Source organism: Schistocerca nitens, chromosome 10 (genome assembly GCF_023898315.1).
Source record: "Schistocerca nitens isolate TAMUIC-IGC-003100 chromosome 10, iqSchNite1.1, whole genome shotgun sequence".
In the NCBI taxonomy this organism is placed as follows: Eukaryota; Metazoa; Arthropoda; class Insecta; order Orthoptera; family Acrididae; genus Schistocerca; species Schistocerca nitens.
In genome coordinates, this window is record NC_064623.1 from 31,465,588 (window position 1) to 31,490,240 (window position 24,653).

The following is a 24,653-nucleotide window of genomic DNA, read 5'->3' on the forward strand; positions in this document are numbered from 1 at the left end:
TTGGGATCCAGCACGGCGTTCCGTATTACCCCCCTGTACCCACCGATTGCATATTCTGCTAACAGTCATTGGATCTCGACCAACGCGAGCAGCAATGTCGCGATATGATAAACCGCAATCGCGATAGGCTACAATCCGACCTTTATCAAAGTCGGAAACGTGATGGTTCACATTTCTCCTCCTTACACGAGGCATCACAACAACGTTTCACCAGGCAACGCCGGTCAACTGCTGTGTATGAGAAATCGGTTGGAAACTTTCCTTATGTCAGCACGTTGTAGGTGTCGCCACCGGCACCAACCTTGTGTGAGTGCTCTGAAAAGCTAATCATTTGCATATCACAGCACCTTTTTCCTGTCGGTTAAATTTCGCGTCTGTAGCACGTCATCTTCGTGGTGTAGCAATTTTAATGGTCAGTAGTGTTACAAACAAATGATAATTTCAGAAAGCACTGGGTGATTTATTTAATAGAAAGAACTTCACAAGTTGAGCAAGTCAATAACGCATTGGTCCACTTCTCGCCCTTATGCAAGCAGTTGTTCGGCTTGGCATTGATTGACAGAGATGCTGGATGTCCTCATGAGGGATGTTGTGTCAAATACTGTCCAATTAGCGCGTTAGTTCGTCAAAACCCCGATCTGGTTGGAGGACCCTGCACTTAATGTTCCAAGCGTTAATACGAGAGAGATCCAGCGACCTTGCTGGTCAAGGTAGGATTTGGTAAGCATGAAGACAAGCAGTAGAAACTATCGCCGTCTGTGGGCGGGCATTATCTTGCTGAAATGTAAGCCCAGGATGACTTTCGATGAAGGGCAACCAAACAGGGCACAGAATATCGTCGACGTACTGCTGTACTGTAAAGACGCCGCGGATGACAACCAAACAATTCCTGCTATGGAATGAAATGACACCCCGTACCAGCACTCATGACTGTCAAGCCGTATCGTAGGCGACCCTAAGGCTGGTGTCCCAACGCTGTCTGGGGCGCCTCCAGTCACGTCTTCGCTGGGTAGCGGAGCTCGTTTCAAAGCGGGACTCATCACTGAAGACAATTCTGCTCAGTCAATGGGATTCCAGGCCGACCCGAACACAGCTCTGGGTCACCAACATCGCTGTCACCAGCCACATGACCCGACAACCGTGAGTGATGGTCTAGGGTGCGACTTCATCTCATAGCAGGTCCGCTTTGATTGTCATCCGTGTCACCCCTACAGCAAAGCAGTACATCGACGATATTTTACGCCCTGTTTTGTTACCCCTCGTGGGAAGCCACCATGTAGTTGCATTTCAGCAAGATAACGGCCGTCCGCCAACGGCGAGAATTTCTACTGCTTGTCTTTATTGATCGGAGACTCCATGGAGTGCTGCGTGCACAACGACCATATACGTGAAATTAGAAATAAGGTCAGCGTTGGCCGTAATACTGATGGTTTACTGATAGCAAAATCCAATTTCAATCACATAGTGATTATCTTCAGTGCTGGAAGTTAAAAATTTCACTTAGCGATCAGTGAATAAAAGACAAAAGACCACAAATACACCTGAGTAGAAACCAACCGCTGCAAAGAACATACCTGTGGTGTAGCAACTTAAACTCATAGGCACTGGTATCAAGTTATCAGTAAACAAAGCTAAGAAGCGATCACAATAACTGAAGCCGCTGTTTACATGCACCTATACAGCAGACCTCGGTGTGACAGGGTCTTGGGACGCCCTCTATGTGGCGTGTGTCACGTGAAGATTTAACAGTACATTATTTGGCAAGAGATTACCACAAAATACCAAAGTGCATTTGAAAATCATTTATTGAATATTTAAAACTTAAAGTTGTACATTAAAAAACGTATAGCAAAAAAGAAGGGGGGAAATGCACATCTTGCCAACATACGCCGATGTGTTATTTTCAAACAACTTAAAAACATGTAAGAATAAAAATCTACAGGTAAAATTATATGGTGTCAGATTACAGGACTAGTAAAGAAGAAAAATATACAAAGAACATGACATTAAATATAACAGAATTTGTTATAGCACAGTAACCGCCATATGGCGTAGGAAGTCAGACATACAAAGTTCTTAATTTATATAAAATATTACAATGAAACGAAGAAGTCAAATACATAAATAGTGGTAATTATACAATAAATGTCACGATGTAACAGGTCAAAATGACATGAGACACATTACGTGTTATAAAAATTTTTTAGGGTGCAGACTAACAGTTTTTTATCGTACTTAACGACGTGATGATACACACATCTCATTCGTCCCGTTGGGACATGTGAACACTTTATAAATATTTCTGAGGCTTAATTACAAAAATCATCGTAATTATGAAAGCAGAATGTTTTAAAAGCGCATTGTGAATGCAGAGATCGTTTAGCGCGCTCGTGAGTGAAAACTACTGTTAAAAATTGCAAAGAATTAATTATATGTTGGCTAGAGAAGTGTACGAAATACGCTAGCTTAGTAGATACCTCCACTATCACACCTATTATTTATAGAAAAATTTTTCATATGATACAAACAGAAGTTGGGTATAAGGAAACAGTGTTCTCTTCAAAGTACAAAAAAAAAGTATAAAGCCTTCTTGCTTGCCAAATCCTATCTCGGCCAGCTAGGTTGCCGGATGTCTGTACAGTTTGAAGCTTAATGGACATGGTCCACCAACCACCTCGTGATTTGTTCATCTAACGGGCCAGTTGCGCGGCAGAGCGCATCGCTGCCGTTGCGCGCTTCGCTTACTCGGCCGTTGAGAGCTCGTGAAGAGGTTTCTGTGCTGTGGGCGCCGCGGACAGCAAATTGTCGTGCGTTGTTTTCACAACGCGTGCAGATTTGCGTTTTCCGCGCCTCGCAGCATGGGAAAGAAGGGTGATCAGAGGAAACCTGCCGCTACGAAGGGTCCTTCGCTTGTACAACTTTACACCAAACATTTAGCTTTTCATTAGCATTAATCTTCCTCCTGTTCTTGGTACAGGGTGTTTCAAAAATGACTGGTATATTTGAAACGGCAATACAAACTAAACGAGCAGCGATAGAAATACACCGTTTGTTGCAATATGCTTGGGACAACAGTACATTTACAGGCAGACAAAATTTCGAAATTACAGTAGTTACAATTGTCAACAACAGATGGCGCTGCGGTCTGGGAAACTCTATAGTACGATATTTTCCACATATCCACCATGCGTAGCAATAATATGGCGTAGTCTCTGAATGAAATTACCCGAAACCTTTGACAACGTGTCTGGCGGAATGGCTTCACATGCAGATGAGATGTACTCCTACAGCTGTTCAATTGTTTCTGGATTCTGGCGGTACACCTGGTCTTTCAAGTGTCCCCACAGAAAGAAGTCACAGGGGTTCATGTCTGGCGAATAGGGAGGCCAATCCACGCCGCCTCCTGTATCTTTCGGACAGCCCAAAGCAATCACACGATCATCGAAATATTCATTCAGGAAATTAAAGACGTCGGCCGTGCGATGTGGCCGGGCACCATCTTGCATAAACCACGAGGTGTTCGCAGTGTCGTCTAAGGCAGTTTGTACCGCCACAAATTCACGAAGAATGTCCAGATAGCGTGATGCAGTAATCGTTTCGGATCTGACAAATGGCCCAATGATTCCTTTGGAAGAAATGGCGGCCCAGACCAGTACTTTTTGAGGATACAGGAACGATGGGACTGCAACATGGGGCTTTTCGGTTCCCCATATGCGCCAGTTCTGTTTATTGACGAAGCCGTCCAGGTAAAAATAAGCTTCGTCAGTAAACCAAATGCTGCCCACATGCATATCGCCGTCATCAATCCTGTGCACTATATCGTTAGCGAATGTCTCTCGTGCAGCAATGGTAGCGGCGCTGAGGGGTTGCCGCGTTTGAATTTTGTATGGATAGAGGTGTAAACTCTGGCGCATGAGAAGATACGTGGACGTTGGCGTCATGTGGACCGCAGCTGCAACACGGTGAACGGAAACCCGAGGCCGCTGTCGGATCACCTGCTGCACTAGCTGCGCGTTGCCCTCTGTGGTTGCCGTACGCGGTCGCCCTACCTTTCCAGCACGTTCATCCGTCACGTTCCCAGTCCGTTGAAATTTTGCAAACAGGTCCTTTATTGTATCGCTTTTCGGTCCTTTGGTTACATTAAACCTCCGTTGAAAACTTCGTCTTTTTGCAACAACACTGTGTTCTAGGCGGTGGAATTCCAACACCAGAAAAATCCTCTGTTCTAAGGAATAAACTATGTTGTCCACAGCACACTTTCACGTCGTGAACAGCACACGCTTACAGCAGAAAGACGACGTACAGAATGGCGCACCCACAGACTGCGTTGTCTTCTATATCTTTCACATCACTTGCAGCGCCATCTGTTGTTGAAAATTGTAACTACTGTAATTTCGAAAGTTTGTCCGCTTGAAAATGTACTGTTGTCGCAAGCATATTGCAACAAACGGTGTATTTCTATCGCTGCTCGTTTAGTTTTTATTGCCGTTTCAAATATACCGGTCATTTTTGAAACACCCTGTATATAATAAAAATGGATTGTCCGTTGTGACAACTGCAGTACCATAATTCTTGTTTGGTATAACACCAATTGAAAAAGTTCGAAAAGCTATAATATATCTCTCATTATAACTCTCCAGTCCTCCAAGCGCAGAATCACCTCCTCTAATTATTGCTACAGTAAACCATGAGTTACCAGCAACTACTTCTGTAGTAGTACAAGAAAAATTGATCTTGCACCCTACAAAAACAACAGGCCCTTCCAATAGTTGCTGTTGTGCTGTAATCTTTGGTGTAAGATTAAATGTATCCACACTCTTGTAAACTGGAAGTCTGGATCTTCTTGTATACCTTCTCCTGCGGTACGGCATGGCTGTCTGTACTGTGCGGCTGCCTCGAGTCGAATGACGTGCAGCTGCCTCATATGCAGTGACGTAGCTACTGATAAGATGGGCGCGGCAGGAAGTCACCGCGCTGATAACTGCAATGGCGGCGCCGGAAGTAAGCTTTCTCAGCGGATCGCGCTCTGTTAGAACTAGAGCGCGATCCTCCGCTGCTGCCTCCCAGCGACTAAATCCGTTTCAAGGTCACGCGCCTTACACAGCGACCGTGCGAGGAACTCCCGAGAAGATGAGTCGCGGCCTGTTCCCTCTTTGTACGTCAAGAACAAAGGCGGGTGGACAGCGCTGTTCGACACCATCACGAATTGTGCTCGGAACGAGGTGGTCTACGAGTCTGTCGACACAGACTCGCTGATCTGCGCTCGGGCTGCAAACGTGGCCGACCACAGGGCAGTCGAGGTCGCAGTGGCCGATCACATCGTCGCGTGAGAAGGCACCTTCCGTAGGAAGGATGAAGACGACCGAGGCACTCCTCAGGGGGTTACCTCGGTGCTGTGATGAGGCAGCGGTCCGGGAAGGGCTGCTGCGAGCTGGGTTCGGTAATGCGACCGCAAGGTTGCACAACCGGACCAACAGGAAGAGGGCGCCGCTCTATGCCGTCACCGTGCAAACGGACGACGGCGGGAGCGACATCTTCGACTTGCGGAAGTTGCTGGGCTTCCCGGTTACGACGGAGGCTCTCCCGACCGCCACGGACCCTCAGCCCCAGTGCTTCAACCGAGCGAGGTGGCGCAGTGGTTAGCACACTGGACTCGCATTCGGAAGGACGACGGTTCAATCCCGCGGCCGGCCATCCTGATTTAGGTTTTCCGTGATTTCCCTAAATCGCTCCAGGCAAATGCCGGGATGGTTCCTTTGAAAGGGCACGGCCGAAATCCTTCCCCATCCTTCCCTAACCCTATGAGACCGATAACCTCGCTGTTTGGTCTCTTCCCCCCAACAACCAACCAACCAACCAGTGCTTCAGGTGCCAGGGCGAGGGCCACGTTGCGAAGTATTGCCGCAACGCGGCGCGGTGCGTCAAGTGCTCAGGCGAGCACGACAGCCGCGCCTGCGACCACGGCAGCAACGCTCTGCCGACTCGCGTCCGGTGTGGCGGCCCGCACGTCGCCAGCTGGCGCGGTTGTGCAGCTTCCTCGAGCCGCAACCGTGCCGGGGGCGGCGAGGCGGCCGCGGCCGCACAGACGCAGCGGCAGAAGCGAAGACGACGTCGGAAACGACGTAGGGCGCAGAACAGCCCGGCGCAGCTGAGGGACGGCGCAGTAGCAGATCCACCTGCCAGGGGCGGGGACGACCGCTCGGAAACGGGCAGCCAGGACGCAGCTCGCTCTCCCGTGAAGAAATGTGACCTCGAACTCGGCACCGCCGTGAAGGAGGCCACAGTAGCCCTCAAAGCCGTCCTGGCGGCGGAGAGGGCTGCCTTCGCAGCCGCCGTGGCTGCAGAGAAGAAAGAGGCCTCGAGGCAACTGCGAGCAGTCTTCGCCCGAGGCCCCAGCGCAGTCGTACCTGCGAACACTCCTGCGACCTCGCAGAAGGACGTTCGTGCGCCTATCCCAGCAGCTGCCCCAGCAACACCGCAGGTGAAAGGTGCAAAGAAGAAAACCGCCGCCCCAGCGGAACTGGTGGCGACGCCGACCGCTGCGGGAGCGGCCCCTCCGAGGGACCGAGAAGACAGAAAGGCAGCCCTCATCGTGCAAGCGCGAGCGAACGCCGTGCACTTCTCCGACGCTCAAGCGGCGCTGCTCTCTGAACAAGCGGAGCTGCTCTCTGAACAAGTGGCGCTGCTCTCTGAACAAGCGGAGCTGCTCTCTGAACAAGCGGAGCTGCTCTCTGAACAAGCGGCGCTGCTCTCTGAACAAGCGGCGCTGCTCTCTGAACAAGCGGAGCTGCTCTCTGAACAAGCGGAGCTGCTCTCTGAACAAGTGGCGCTGCTCTCTGAACAAGCGGAGCTGCTCTCTGAACAAGCGGAGCTGCTCTCTGAACAAGCAGAGCTGCTCTCTGAACAAGCGGCGCTGCTCTCTGAACAAGCGGAGCTGCTCTCTGAACAAGCGGAGCTGCTCTCTGAACAAGTGGCGCTGCTCTCTGAACAAGCGGAGCTGCTCGAAGCTACACTGCAGAAGGGCTGCGCCGTGCGGTAGAGGAGGACGCTGAACGGTAGCCGATCGCCACCGTTCTGCACCAGCCTGATGAAGCTGCACCAAGTCACCGACGACAAGGCGCAGCAGAGGGCCTAACAGCAACGCATGCGTTGCCGCGCCGAACTCTTATGTTAGAGGGAGGAAGCCACTGCGGCCGGCCCAGGAGACTACAAGCGAGCCCAGCCGCAGCACCCGGACTGACCCAGCTAACGAACACGCAGCACATAGGTAACGACGCACGATACCTCACGCTAACCTTACCTCACCTTGCATGCTCTGTCGCAGCTAGCAAGCCGCTACTGCCCTTACTACCCGTCCTACTGTCGCAGAGGTTTTTTTTCCCTTGGCGCTGGCCTTGGCACTTTTTTTCCTCTGCCCTTACAACCGCTACCCTTCAATCGCTTTCGTCCACTTCTATCTCCTGATGGACCATGTTAATCTTACCCAGACGCATGGATAACATCACAGCCCGCATCCTGTGACGCCTGATTCAAAAACTAACATGTTTACGGAGGTGACAGTAGAACTTTTGGTTTGGTCACCACGTTGGTGTGGGCGTGGAGGGGCCCCATCCTTTGTTAAAAAAAGGGCCAGTTGCACAGAATTTGGCACAACATCCCTCTTGGGGACATCCGACAAATCTGTGAATCAACGCTAAGTCAAATAACTGTTTCCATAAGGGCCGGACGTTGATTAACGCGTTAGTGACTTGTTCAGTTTGTAAAGACCTTTTTAATTACGGCATTTTATGTAAAATTTCCTCACAGATCAGCTTATGCCGTCTGCTTGCAAGAATTCCTTCCTTTCGCACTGTTGTTTTCTGTCTGATCCGACATTTCTTTCCAAAACTATCCACATCTTGAAGTACACTCCTGGAAATTGAAATAAGAACACCGTGAATTCATTGTCCCAGGAAGGGGAAACTTTATTGACACATTCCTGGGGTCAGATACATCACATGATCACACTGACAGAACCACAGGCACATAGACACAGGCAACAGAGCATGCACAATGTCGGCACTAGTACAGTGTATATCCACCTTTCGCAGCAATGCAGGCTGCTATTCTCCCATAGAGACGATCGTAGAGATGCTGGATGTAGTCCTGTGGAACGGCTTGCCATGCCATTTCCACCTGGCGCCTCAGTTGGACCAGCGTTCGTGCTGGACGTGCAGACCGCGTGAGACGACGCTTCATCCAGTCCCAAACATGCTCAATGGGGGACAGATCCGGAGATCTTGCTGGCCAGGGTAGTTGACTTACACCTTCTAGAGCACGTTGGGTGGCACGGGATACATGCGGACGTGCATTGTCCTGTTGGAACAGCAAGTTCCCTTGCCGGTCTAGGAATGGTAGAACGATGGGTTCGATGACGGTTTGGATGTACCGTGCACTATTCAGTGTCCCCTCGACGATCATCAGTGGTGTACGGCCAGTGTAGGAGATCGCTCCCCACACCATGATGCCGGGTGTTGGCCCTGTGTGCCTCGGTCGTATGCTGTCCTGATTGTGGCGCTCACCTGCACGGCGCCAAACACGCATACGACCATCATTGGCACCAAGGCAGAAGCGACTCTCATCGCTGAAGACGACACGTCTCCATTCGTCCCTCCATTCACGCCTGTCGCGACACCACTGGAGGCGGGCTGCACGATGTTGGGGCGTGAGCGGAAGACGGCCTAACGGTGTGCGGGACCGTAGCCCAGCTTCATGGAGACGGTTGCGAATGGTCCTCGCCGATACCCCAGGAGCAACAGTGTCCCTAATTTGCTGGGAAGTGGCCGTGCGGTCCCCTACGGCACTGCGTAGGATCCTACGGTCTTGGCGTGCATCCGTGCGTCGCTGCGGTCCGGTCCCAGGTCGACGGGCACGTGCACCTTCCGCCGACCACTGGCGACAACATCGATGTACTGTGGAGACCTCACGCCCCACGTGTTGAGCAATTCGACGGTACGTCCACCCGGCCTCCCGCATGCCCACTATACGCCCTCGCTCAAAGTCCGTCAACTGCACATACGGTTCACGTCCACGCTGTCGCGGCATGCTACCAGTGTTAAAGACTGCGATGGAGCTCCGTATGCCACGGCAAACTGGCTGACACTGACGGCGGCGGTGCACAAATGCTGCGCAGCTAGCGCCATTCGACGGCCAACACCGCGGTTCCTGGTGTGTCCGCTGTGCCGTGCGTGTGATCATTGCTTGTACAGCCCTCTTGCAGTGTCCGGAGCAACTATGGTGGGTCTGACACACCGGTGTCAATGTGTTCTTTTTTCCATTTCCAGGAGTGTATTATTTTATTTATCATGTCAAAAGTACAGAAATATCAATATATATACAGGATGGTCCATTGATAGTGACCGGGCCAAATGTCTCACGAAAAAAAACATCAAACGAAAAAACTACAAGGAACGAAACTAGGCCTTAAGAAAGAGGGCGTATACAAAATCCCGTGCGGCTGTGGCATATCTTACATCGGCCAAACAGTTCGCACGGTCGAGGACCGATGCAAGGAACACCCAGCCATTCGGCCCTAGCAGAAAACTGCATTGAAACCGGACACACAGCGAAATTCGAAGAGACAAAAATCCTGACGGCCACAAGTGCCTACTGGGACAGTATCTACAAGGAGGCCATAGAAATTCGCGTAACAGATAACCTCATCAACAGGAACACCAGGTTTCAACTTAGCAAGGCCTGAAAACCATTATTAAACACCATCAAAGAGCAACGGCGCGGGTGGACGCGAGATCCTTCCGCCACGGCGGACGAAGATGAACTGCGCCTACCACCGAGCGTGGCCTCAGCTACCGCCCCCGCCCCCCCCCCCCCCCCAATGCACCATGCGGCGCTTTGCCAGCCGTCCGCGCCGGGGTACGACTCGGGGCCCCGCTGACACAGCGCAGACGGATCATTCAATCAGCACCACCTGATGATGGCGGAACGGTTATTCGCCGAAATATCGTGGAACTTCGACGATCGGATCCGGCTGGACACCCGAGAACCTTGGATACAGGTGTGAGATTCTTCACGTGACCATTGATACCAGCGTCGTTGCACAAGTGACGCAGCACGTCCAACTTGTGTGGCAGTTCTCCCAAAGGACAATCTTGCCACTCGGAAAGCCACATTTTGACCGCTTTCAAACTTGCTCTTCGCTGTAGGAAGCAGATGTGCGTCTCCATTCAAACGTTGGTACACACTGAAACTTCTGACTTTGAGCGTTATCCTTTAAAGGGTAGACACGTTTGCACAACATTTAGCCTTCTGGCTGTGACACAGATGGCGCTCTGGTGCCTGTGACATTACGCTTACGACGCTGAAACCATTATCAGTACATCTACTATTCCCCAGGTGGGATCAAAATAGACGTCTTTCCAGGAGTAATAATTTTTTGCAGCAGTGTATATTAGCTAGCAGTGACACAACATGCGAAAGTTACTTTCACCGCTACGTTTAGCAGACCAGAGTACACAGCAAAATAATTGAACTATATATCACACATAATCACGATGCATTGCAGAAGAGGAGAACATTTTTACATCAAAGGAAAAATTAGCAGTCCAGTTGGTAACACTATTAACCAAAATACGAGGGGCGTTTGAAAAGTCAGTGCAAAGTCCGAGAGATGGCACCACCGGCGCGTATCGAGGTCATGTTTAGTTAGTAGCATCTTTGGAAAGAACGCACACCAAGTTTCAGCCATATTGGTCTATTTCTTTGTGTTTGGCCCTGATGTGAATCAAGGAAGACGAGTGATTGTCAAAAAAAGGACGAGAGAGAATTTAGTGTGGTGATTAAACATTACTTTATGAAAAGCAAAACGCCTCAGGAGATTAAAGAAAAGCTTGATAAACATTATAGTGACTCTGCACCTTCGATTAGAGCAATTTACAAATGGTTTCAAAATTTTCGGAGTGGCCATATGGGTACAAGTGGTGCTGAACGTTCTGGACGCCATGTGGAGGTTACGACTCCAGAAAGCATTCATAAAATCCATGATATGGTGATGGATGACAGAAGAGTTAAGGTGCATGAGATTGCTAATGCTGTGGGCATCTCAAATGAACGGGTACATAATATTTTGCATAAACATTTGGACATGAGAAAGCTATCCGCAAGATGGGTTCCGCGATTGCTCACGCTTGACCAAAAACGGAATCGTGTGAGGTGTTGCAAGGATTGTTTGCAGCTGTTCAGGAAGAAACCGCAGGACTTCAAGCGTTTTTTCGTCAGTGTGGATGAAACACGGATACATTACTATACTCCAGAGACCAAACAACAATCTAAACACTGGGCTACCAAGGGAGAATCTGCACCAAAAAAAGGCGAAGACCATTCCTTCGGCCAGAAAGGTTATGGCGACTGTCATTTGGAATTCGCAAGGGATAGTCCTCATCGACTATCTGGAAAAGGGTAAAACTATTACAGGTGCATAATATTCATCGTTATCGGACCGTCTGAAAACCGAGCTGCAAGAGAAACGCCGGCGATTGGACCTCAAAAAAGTTCTTTTCCACCACGACAATGCACCAGCACACACCTCAACCGTTGTGGTAGCAAAATTATTGGAAATAGGATTAGAACCGATCACATCCCCCCTATCCTCCAAAATTGGCTCCCTCAGACTACTATTTGTTCCCCAATTTGAAGAAATAGCTGGTGGCACAAAGATTGTATTCAAACGAGGAGGTGATTGCAGCAACAAATAGATATTTTGCAGACTTGGACAATTCCTATTGTTCTGAAGGGATCAACAAATTAGAACAGCGTTGGACGAAGTATATAGGGTGAGTCACCTAACATTACCGCTGGATATATTTCGTAAACCACGTCAAGTACTGACGAATCGATTCCACAGACCGAACGTGAGGAGAGGGGCTAGTGTAACTGGTTAAAACAAACCATAAAAAAATGCACGGTGTAAGAGGTCCATGATTAAAGAATTTGTTGCTAGCGCAGTCGAGCAGATGTAGTTTCAATGGACTGATCACGCGCTGCCTGCGATATGTAAGGTATAAGAGAATCTCAGACCAGAGAGCAGTGTTGTGTGCAGTAGGAGTAAATTGTTGCTAGCGATCAGTCTGGTGTATGGTGTTGGCTGGCCCGGTCGTGGTGGAGCGATGGCCGAGCCTGAGCGTTATGGTATAAGGCAAATGCAACCTCGCGCATATGTAGTATTGTTATGTCAAGCCCGATGTAAATGTTTTTTTTAAATCTCTTAATAATAATCTTTCTTATAAAAAATTAACTTTTGATAATCATTCATCTCAATCTAAAGAACTTACTAATTTCTCCAATCCATGATCATCCCGATTATTGTAAAGAAAAATCTGTTGTTTCTCTTTATACATGACAAATCTATCGGCCAGCATTGCACAGTGCCGTGCCATAAAAATTTCTTATAGTAGCAGATATATACGCGTTATCCGGCGACCTTATTGAGGTAAGAATTTTCTGTTTATTCAGGATGATCTTTCAGGGCCATGACGCAGCACTGCTGACGTCCAAAATTTACCAGTTTAAATTCACAATTATTGAAAGGTTATAAGTGAGTCGCAATTTAATTGAGAGGTTAGTCACATTTTATTATTGGTAGTTTATGGAATTTACTTGTTGGGAGGTCACGCTAAACGTCAATGTTATAATTATATTTTTTACTGTTGGGAGGTTTCGGAACTTTTCTGTTGAGAGGTTACACTAAATGTGAATACTATTCATATTATTTTATTTTGTGGGGAGGTTACACTTGGCGACAACTGGCCAGGATCGTATTTTCTTTGTGAATTTTTGAGAAGTAGTCAGTTATATATCTGCTCTTATTTACACTGTTGTTAAAGGTAGTTTGCATCTGGCGCAACGCATTTACTAACTTGTCACTCTTTGTTTCACAGATCATCGGCGATTTATTGCTCTTTGTTGTAATTGTATTTGTTCCATTTTTGCTTTGTCTTTGTTTGATTTTGTGCTTAACTTTGATTTGTGAAAATGTCGCGAAAAACTGCTAACAGTATATCGCGATGTGTAATGAGTGAAAAAGCCGACTCGAATAATTTGACCGACAATACTAGCGACACTCAGTGTAATAGTGATAATCCTCTAATTACAGATAATCAGTGCGGGCCGATCACCAGTAATGATTTTATTCCAAATGATGAACTAACAAATTCAGTTATGTCCACATTTAATTTAACAATTGATGACGCGGCACTTTCCGTTACAATGAACGCTGCCCAGTTTAACACACCTGATTTGCAAAATTTACACAGTGAACAGATAAATGATTCTAACGAAGGTGAACAATATACACAAAACACGTCAAGTTTATTTGATTCCGATGTAGTGACCAACAGTGCACATCCGATTGGCAAACCTTTTTGTGAATCAGACAATGACCAAATGGTTACCGGTACACAAAACGTGACACACGCAGATACACCATCACACAGCACAGAGAATACGGTAGCTCATTTTGGCATGGATCGAGTTATGGCATTATTGCTACAGCTTAATGAAAATCTCAAACAACAAATTAATGAAAATCTCAAACAACAACTCAATGAATCGAACAAACAACTTAATGAAAATCTCAAACAGTCGAATGAAAAACAAGACATCAATTACGAACAACTTAATGAAAATCTCAAACAGATTAATGAAAAACTTGACACCTCTACTGAACAGATTACAGCCGTTGCCGAGCAATGTAACGAAACTAAAAAAACAGTTACGTGAGGAAATTAAGGCTAGTGCTAGGAATAGTAGTGAAGAAATTAGATCCGTTGCACAAGAAATATGTAATACATATGCAGCCACAACAAAATTACTTAGAGATGAAATTAGTGCAGTTGCTAAACAATGTTCAGAAAACGCAACACAGTTACGCGACGAGTTTAAATTAATGTCAACAAAACTTTCACGCACACTGGATGCGAAAGTAGACAAGAAATTCGAACAACAAAACAGCCAAATTGACGAACGTTTTAATCACCACCTACAAAACAGTGAATCGCGTTACCATAAATTTATACAGGAACAGAATAAAGTAAAGAAACAAGTCATGGAAACAATTACGGCACAGAGACAGGAAGATAATCGTAAATTGTTTACGAAAGCAAAAACATACGTAGACAACAACATTGCTGCAGTATCAGACGAAATCAATACTATCAAACAGTTGAACACCGAAATGCATGATGAAATCTCTGATCTTAAAACAAAAACAGACACACACACACACACAGTAGACTTTCAGACAGTGGCCAACAGACTTGAACAATTGGAATTCCCGATGCCAGTAAAGCAGACGTTAAGAAATTGAACAAAACCACCCGTAAAATCCAAAAACAAATTAATGTTTGTGACACTAAAAATGACAATCAGGTAAAAGCACTGACTGAAAAACTTGATGAATTGACCAGTCGTATTGACGTTATCGAAAATAACAATGATACCAAATCATACGATACGTCACCAATTTCTTTCAGTCAAACACCCGAATTCCAAAATTTACAGCAGACAATCAGTGAGATAAGTTCGTCCAATAACACATTGCGTAGAAAAGTGTCGTCTTTACAGCAAGAAGTGACAGAGATGAAAAATGTCTCAGCCTGTAACACGACATAGCATACGCCACTCTCCGAACATTTCTCACACTCACACAGCCAGTATAATTTAGGTAATTTACAGAGAGTACGTGACTTAGATTCCGAACAGTCACAGACAAACAGATTATCATACAATCCTGAACCTGTTCAGACATTCAGAGACGAAAATTTTGATTACAAGCACTTTCTATCCGTTAGGAAATTTAAGGTATTTAAAAATGACAGAACACAGATTCACCCTTTGGATTGGATACAACAATTTAGCTTTGCTTTTCCACCAACTTGGCCCGTAACACACAAACTTGAATTTATTTGCAGTTTTTTGGAAGGCGAACCGGCAACTCGCATGAGACCGATCGCGAGACAATGTTATTCGATAGAAGAATTTCAGAATGCTTTTCCGTCAGCGTATTGGTCAAAGACGACACAGCGCGGAATCAAGGGTCAATTAATTAGCTTACCGAATTACGAGAACTCAAATTTTCCCACTGTCACGCAATTGTTTGAACACATAGTCCAACAAAACCGATACTTAAGTGAGCCATACAGTGAATGAGCACTTATCCAGTTATGTATTTCTAAATTACCACGATCGTTAAGAGTATCTCTTTTAACAGGACAGCAGAAAGAAAATATTTCGGCATTTAGAGATCTGTTACAGCTTTTGGAAGTTCAGCAATCAGACTATTCTTTCATAAACAAAAATTTTTCACATCATAACCAAGGCCGACAAGCATACGGCAATTACGATCAGCCACGCTATTTTAATAGCAAAGGTGATAGACGCTCGCCCGCATCTCGTGGTCGTGCGGTAGCGTTCTCGCTTCCCACGCCCGGGTTCCCGGGTTCGATTCCCGGCGGGGTCAGGGATTTTCTCTGCCTCGTGATGGCTGGGTGTTGTGTGCTGTCCTTAGGTTAGTTAGGTTTAAGTAGTTCTAAGTTCTAGGGGACTTATGACCACAGCAGTTGAGTCCCATAGTGCTCAGAGCCATTTGAACCATTTTTTTTGATAGACGCTCCAGGAATGACAACCATCAAAACTTTAATAACAGACAAAATTTTAATTATCAGTATCCTCATAGTTATCAGCAACAGCAAAGACAGTTTGGCAACAATAGAGGCTTTTCCCCACAACATCAACAAAACCAGTCGGTTAGCATACCTAACCAACAATGTAGTCTGCAAGGTCAACCAAGTCTTAATGTTTCGCCGCCTACACATATAGCGTCGGCTCCGCCAAATAGTAACGCACAGCAACTAGGAAATCACTACGTACAGAAGACACATCATTTCAATTCCTATCGCAACGCGCCGTATAGCAATGATTATCATGACAGACGTAAAAGTAATGAGCACAGTTTTCAGCGTAACAGTCGGTCTTACCAGCAGCAGAATCATCCGCAATAACAGATTATCATGAATGAACCAGACAGTAGATACCATCCCGAACCTAATACGTCAGGAAGAAATACAAGAACAGTACAAATAGTCGAAATGCCACAGCATCCTCCCGCAAATAACAGCACGTCAGATAGAATTTGACTAGATACAGTACAGATTGAACCTTCCTGCAACGTAAGCAATACTTTTGACACACAGAGTCTTGTTCACGAAAATGTTATTACTTTTGACGACATCCGAGACACACTTTTGCATGAAAAACCAGTTATTCAAAAAACCATTTCCCACCCTGTCATTGAAGTAAAGATTCGATAATACACATTTTCAGCAGTAATCGATTCTGGATCACCTATGTCAATTATAAATGAGGAAACTTTCAACGAATGTAACAAAGAGAATACCTATCCTGCGTTACCATTAGGCAAAACTAAAGTAAAAGGAGCAATATCTGGTAAAAGAGTAGATGTAAAATTACAGACACACTTATCATTTTGTATTGCAGGTCATACGTTCCACTCAAATTTTTGGATTGTTCCCTTATTGACAACAGACATTATTCTAGGTACGAGTTTTTTGGTACAACACGACGCAGTTATTGACTTTCAAAATTCCTATTTAATGTTAAAGGATGAAAATGTACAACTGGCATTAGAATTTCAGCACGCTTTATCTGCGGACGAACAGGCTATTAATCGAACAGAGGTCATTTCTACATCGCGTAACATAGACTGTCATTCGACATTGTTCACCGATACGTACGTACACAACTATAATACACCAGACGAAGCTGACTATGACGTTATGCAGATGATTTGTGATAAAGTAAAACAAAGCAATGCAGATACAGACGTCGAACGTACTCAACTACGCAATATTCTTTTACAGCAAGCTGCAGTTTTTGACAACATCCCTGGTACTATGTCCGGTTTCATGTATGAATTTCAAGTTAAACAGCACGACACGTTTAAAGCCAAACATTATCCCATTCCATATATTCACAGAGAGAAAGTTAAGAAAGAATTACAAGCTATACTAGACCAAGGAATTATTGAACCGTCAGTTAGTCCGTACATAAACCCGCTCCATATTGTTAAGAAAAAGGATGGATCACTTCGCCTCGTACTTGATTCGCGTCATGTCAACGACATTATTATTATTGAAACAGATCGCCCACAGACACTAGAAGAACTTTTACAGAAATTTCATGGTACTGCTATTTATTCCACATTAGATTTGAAATCGGGGTTTTGGCAAATTCAGCTCCATCCGAACTGCAGAAGGTACACAGCATTTCTCTGTTTTGGTGAGTGTTATCAATTTTGCAAATTACCGTTCGGTTTAACAATTTCGTCAGCAGCATTTATTCGCGGTTTGAATACTATACTTCCGACAGAACTTAAAGACCAAATCACAACATATGTAGACGACATCCTTATTGCAGAAGCTAACTGGTCTGAACACAATTTGATTCTGGAACAACTGTTGCAAACTTTTCGTGCACAAGGACTGACAGTTAATCTTAGCAAATCACACTTTGGCAAAACTTCTATAAAATTTCTTGGACATGTAATTTCAGCAGAAGGCATTGCGCCTGATCCGGAAAAACTTCAAGCTTTACGTGACATTACTGTTCCAACGACAAAGAAACAATTACACAGCTTTCTGGGATTTATTAACTTTTTCCGTAAATTTATTCATTACACTGCTTTAGACACCCCTAGATTATGCCAATTGACGGGTAAAAACGCTATTTGGTCCTGGGATAGCCAAGCACAGTCTGAATTTGTCAATCTGAAACAAGCTTTGTTGACCGCACCACTTTTATCACACGCAGATCCTACCAGAAATTTTTCCATTGCCACCGACAGTTCTAACACCACTTTAGGCGTACACATTTTTCAGGAAATTGAAGAAGACGGTACTACAGTAATTAAAAACATCGCCTTTGCAAGTCGCATTCTGTCACTTGCTGAACGCAATTATTCTGTTACAGAACTGGAAACATTATGTGTTGTATGGGCATTTACCAGATTTAGGCATTTTCTTTATGGAAGACACACTACCGTTTACACAGATCATAGAGCTATACAGTTTTTAGTTTCCGCTAAATTTACACATGACAGATTAAGCAGATGGAAACTTTATTTACAGGATTTTAATTTTACAATTATTCACATTCCCGGTACACAAAATATTGTAGCAGACGCACTATCCCGCTCTCTCAGCAACAATCAGCAAGACATCGCAACCAACTTCTGCCAAGCAAATTCTAGCGTCATGTATATTCAACAAGTTGCATTTGAAAATTTCATTTCGGCGTCATTACGAGACATAGCACAAGAGCAGAGCAAAGACAACATATGGAAAGAAATTAAACACCTTTGGCAAGATAGGAATAATGTTACCATTAGAAACCTTTTAACTGTACGCAATAATATTCTGTTTCGCCGCTCTCACCCTGACAGCAACAACTGGTTATTATGTATTCCTGACGAACTTGTTAACAAATTAATTTGGTATACTCATTTAAGTTACGCACATTATGGAGCCAGAAAATGTTTTCTTATACTGAGACATAACTGTTATTTTGCGAACATGAAGAAACGTGTTCGACGAGTTTTAGCGTTATGTAAAATCTGCCAGAAAGCTAAATCAGACACGACTTCACATATTCCTCCATTACATCCAGTTGTACCCGGTAAATTGAGACACATGGCCGCTGTAGACATTTTTGGTCCGATTACCAGATCTAATAGAGGTTTTGTTACATCTTTGTCGCTGTTGAACTCACTTCGAAATTTGTTACCTTCACTCCGTTACGTGAAGCTACTGCTAAATCTGTTTCGAATGCATTTGTAAAACATTTTCTATTTCATGTAGGGCATGTATTGAAAGTAATTTCCGACAATGGAGCACAGTTTCAATCTGTATGGACCCGTATGTTACGAGCTAGAAACATTTCTCCGATCTATATATCCAAGTATCACGCTTCTTCGAACCCTTGTGAACGACTGATGAAAGAAATTGGTAAACTATGTAGAATATACTGCCATAAAAAACATATTGATTGGGACACACACATACTCTCATTCCAGGATGTAATTAACTCCATACCAAATGAATCTACTCTCCGACTGTTATATTGAAAAATGTTGAACCACCTAACAAAATTAATGAATTAGTATCTTTTCCTACATCTCGTCGACTACGCCACCATGAAATAATTGGCATTGCGCTCAACAACATCAAACGTGCCGCAGAGTGCCGGAGAAGACAGCAAAAACAGGTTTGTACACGCCGTGACTTTCACATAGGACAGAAGATATTAGTACGCAAACACTATTTATCCAACAGAGGAAAGAGTAGATGCAGTAAATTTGAGGTTCTATACGCAGGTCCATATAGAATTCGCAGCATTCCTCACCCCAATGTAATACATGTCGAAACTTTGAGAACCAGAAAAAGCAAAGGCAATCACCATGTCTCCAATATTAAACCCTTTATTGAATGAACATACTTTATGATTTATCACACTGTAATGTCATTTCTTGATATTTATATGACCACTTATGCAATTATATCTATGTGACTACTTACTGATGATCATATTTTTTCTTGGCAAGTGTCCGGCAAGGTAAGGTTAGCAGGTCGCTTTTTTCTTGTCGTTACACATCAGACCGTGCACATTTTTCATTTTTTCGTGTATGTATGATTGTTTTCCTATCGAAAGTAGAGTTTTTGTCTGTATGCACTACGAAATCTTTAAGATGTAACAAACACCAGTTGACTTTGACATTTTTCCTTACGATATCTCAATATCTTGACCATTCTACATTTTTTGCTACTGCATTATGATACTGTGTGTACATTTTTTGCACTTGAAAACTGTCTATGTTTTTGACATAATACGTTTTCTGTCATGCTATGCTGTATGCTTAGTTATATCACTAGAAACAAGTTTTTATTTAATGGGTATATGAATTAAATGCAAGATATTAATCCATATTCATCATTTTCAGAAAGCAATAACGTGTAAAAGAAATAAATTAAACAAGCCACAGTGGTTTACTATGAAATGGAAGTTTTACAATTGGAATGAACGAAAGAAAATGCAGTACCTTGTCATGAAGAGTAAATGGATCAGAATTAACAAGCATTAACAAGAATATACTATACACACTGTATGATAGCAGTCTTGACTAACTATTTTTCTTTCAGAACACGAGGCGATTATTGCAGGCTGTCAGAAAGAACTACACATGTTAATTTTAGTGATGAAATATGCTAGAAGTAAGAAACTATGAATGATAATGAATAGTTGTATGAAGTAAATGGTAATATGAATATGAATAATGAAGTGTCTATTTTTTGCTGATGATGATAAATGATGATGAACAGCTATATGAAGAATATGGTAAAATGAATAATGAAGTTTTTCTTTGCAGATGATGATAATGATGAAGTTATGGTAATATGAACAATGAAGTTTTTCTTTGCAGATGATGATAATGATGGAGTTTATATGTTTTCTGTTGGTTAAGATATGATATATAGCTATTTAAGTATGTGTTGCAGTTCCTTTTGACAGTATGTTTTATGTCGCATTGTATAATGAGTGAATGTTTTGGGAAAGACAGCTAGAGTACATACATATTGAGTACACGTTCCATTATCTGTTAATTTTAAGTTCACTACTTTTCAGCATAATATACATTTTTTTCTTTCAGTTCAATAACCCATTTGTAATTTTTCCAGGAGAAGCTTTGCATGATATTAATATGCTATAAGCAGTTAGATATTAAACCTGTTCCAGTACTTGCATTTTTTTTACCCATTTGTGTCTATCATTTATGAATGTGATCACATATACTGTACTTGTTTCATAACCTTGCTACAGCTGACTCATGACGAATGACGTTATTAATCCTTATTTCCAGCAATAAGTCAAAAGCAAATATTTTCATGCCCCAGCAATTAATTATCGATCCCAATGCAATGCATTGCTAGCAAAAAAAAACATAATAATAATAATTACCAGTCCCAACTATTACCGGTATACAACTAAATAATGCTACCAGTTTAAGATATATTTCTAGTCCTAAATATAATGCAAATTTCTCTGATGTATTGAATCCATTATATCTATGTATTATTGGACTACAGACATTCAGTAATAGTTACAGTGTGTTACATTTCAAATATGTCCTATGTCACTTGAATGTTGAGTTCTGAGTAATACTGAATGATGTTTTGTAATAATGCATAAATGCTATGCCAATGATTACTGTAAGAAGATGACGTGATGCGAATAATTACTGTAACGAGATGACTTATGATGACAATAATTACTGTAATGACATGACTTATTCATAAATGCTATGCTAATAAATACTGCAATGATATGACTTCTTAATAATATTTTGTTATACTCCAGAAATGAATGCCAATAATTACTTCAATGAGATGAGTTATGAAGAGCGTTTAGTAATACTCAATACTTACTACATGTTTAGTACCTAGCCAATGAATGCCACTGATTACTGTAATGAGATGTCTTATGATGCCAGTAATTACTGTAATGAGATGAGTTATGAATGATGTTTTGTAACACTGCATAAATGAATGCCAATAATTACTGTAATGAGATGACTTATGATGCCAATGATTACTGTAATTAGATGACTTATGCATAAATACTATGCCAATAATTAACCCATTTTGAATGATGACTTCTGAATAATGCATAAAAATGCTTTGTAACTGGCCAATGAGTGCCAATAATTACTGTAATGAGATGACTTATGATGCCAATGATTACTGTAAGAAGATGACTTCTGCATAAATGCCATGTCCATAATTACTGTATTGAGATGACTTACGAATAATGTTGTGTAATACTCCATACATAGTATATAAATGTTTAGTAACTAGCCAATGAGTGCCAATAATTACTCAGATTGGTTGATACACTAGTGTAATTCTGAATGATGACTAGCATAACACTTAATGTCCTTCACCTTCTGACCTAATTACCAGCAGTTACTGCAATATCCGTTTGTCCTGTTCATCCTCATGATCATGGAGCACTGTATTTGGTTTTTGCACTAATTCTACGTTGCTGTAAGAGTATGGATTTTACAAGAATGTGGTGTTGACATATCAAGCTGTCCACCACCTTGAACAATGGAGATGTTATTATGGTCCTACTGTTTGGTGTACCTAATGTACTACCAAAATGATAACACTGAATATTAATACAACATTTCAGTGTCTTGGCTACACTGATAAATACTTCAGGGAAGAGAACTTCAGAGTGTCTTACTTGGTGTTGTGCTTCTGTAGAAAAATATGGACTTTCAGTGCAGCTACGTGCAACCTACTGTGCTACAACCATGATGAAATACTTCCCATTCCTTTCCTATAAAATGGTAAAGACTTATACAGTGCGTTTAAATTCTTGCAGAATGATAAAGACATATACAGTGCGTGTGCACTTCATTTCATTTGTTAATATGATCAGTTGTCCTAAATATGCTAAAGACTTTTACAGTGCGTGTGCACTTTATTTCATTTGTTAATGTATTCAGTTCTTGTAAAAAATGCTAAATACTTATACAGTACGTGTGCAATTAATTTCATTTGTTAATATGATCAGTTGTCCTAAATATGCTAAGACTTTTACAGTGCGTGTGCTCTTTATTTCTTTTCATAATGTATCCAGTTCTTGTAAAATGCTAAAGACTTTTACAGTGCATGTGCACTGTATTTAATTTGTTAAGGTATTCAGTTCTAGTAAAAAATGCTAAAGACTTATACAGTGCGTGTGCACTCTATTTAATTTGTTAAGGTATTCAGTTCTAGTAAAAAATGCTAAAGACTTATACAGTGTGCGTGCACTTTATTTCTTTTCATAATGTATCCAGGTCTTGTAAAATGCTAAAGACTTTTACAGTGCGTGTGCACTCTATTTAATTTGTTAAGGTATTCAGTTCTAGTAAAAAATGCTAAATACTTATACAGTGCGTGTGCACTTAATTTCATTTGTTAATAAGATAAGTTGTCCTAAATATGCTAAAGACTTCTACAGTGCGTGTGCACTTTATTTCACTCCTTGATATGTTTAATTGTAAAATGCTAAAGACTTTTGCAGTGTGTGTGCACTTTATTTCATTTGTTAATGTATTCAGTTCTTGTAAAAAATGCTAAAGACTTTTACAGTGCGTGTGCACTTTATTTCTTTTCATAATGCATCCAGTTCTTGTAAAATGCTAAAGACTTTTACAGTGCGTGTGCACTTTATTTCATTTGTCAATATGATCAGTTGTCCTAAATATGCTAAGACTTTTACAGTGCGTGTGCACTTTATTTCTTTTCATAATGTATCCAGTTCTTGTAAAATGCTAAAGACTTTTACAGTGCATGTGCACTCTATTTCATTTGTTAAGGTGTTCAGTTCTTGTAAAAAAATGCTAAAGATTTATACAGTGCGTGTGCACTTCATTTCTTTTGTTAATGTGATCAGTTGTCCTAAATATGCTAAAGACTTTTACAGTGCGTGTGCACTTTATTTCTTTTCTTAATGTATCCAGTTCTTGTAAAATGCTACAGACTTTTACAGTGTGTGTGCACTTTATTTCATTTCTTAATATATTCTGCACTTATCAGTAATGTATATACTCTGTGACTGTAGACTTAGTAACTAAATAGATTGTAGAAAAATTTGTTGCTCATGGCAAGTCCAATTGACTCACCATCGCTGCCAAATTTTTGCCCCCCCCCCCCCCCCCAGTGGAGGGTTATGTAAGAGGTCAATGATTAAAGAATTTGTTGCTAGCGCAGTCGAGCATATGTAATTTCGATGGACTGCTCACGCGCTGCCTGCGATATGTAAGGTATAAGAGAATCTCAGACCAGAGAGCAGTATTGTGTGCAGTAGGAGTAAGTTGTTGCTAGCGATCAGTCTGGTGTATCGTGTTAGCTGGCCCGGTCGTGGTGGAGCGATGGCCGAGCCTGAGCGTTATGGTATAAGGCAAATGCAGCCTCGCGCATATGTAGTATTGTTATGTCAAGCCCGATGCAAATGTTTTTTTTAAATCTCTTAATAATAATCTTTCTTATAAAAAATTAACTTTTGATAATCATTCATCTCAATTTAAAGAACTTACTAATTTCTCCAATCCATGATCATCCCGATTATTGTAAAGAAAAATCTGTTGTTTCTCTTTATACATGATAAATCTATCGGTCAGCATTGCACAGTGCTGTGCCAGAAAATTTTCTTATAGGAGCAGATATATACGTGTTATCCGGCGACCTTATTGAGGTAAGAATTTTCTGTTTATTCAGAATGATCTTTCAGGGCCATGACGCAGCACTGCTGACGTCCAAAATTTACCACTTTAATTTCACAGTCAATTATTGAGAGGTTATAAGTGAGTCGCAATTTAATTGAGAGGTTAGTCACATTTTATTATTAGTAGTTTATGGAATTTACTTATTGGGAGGTCACGCTAAATGTCAATGTTATAATTATATTTTTTACTGTTGGGAGGTTTCGGAACTTTTCTGTTGGGAGGTTACACTAAATGTGAATACTATTCATATTAT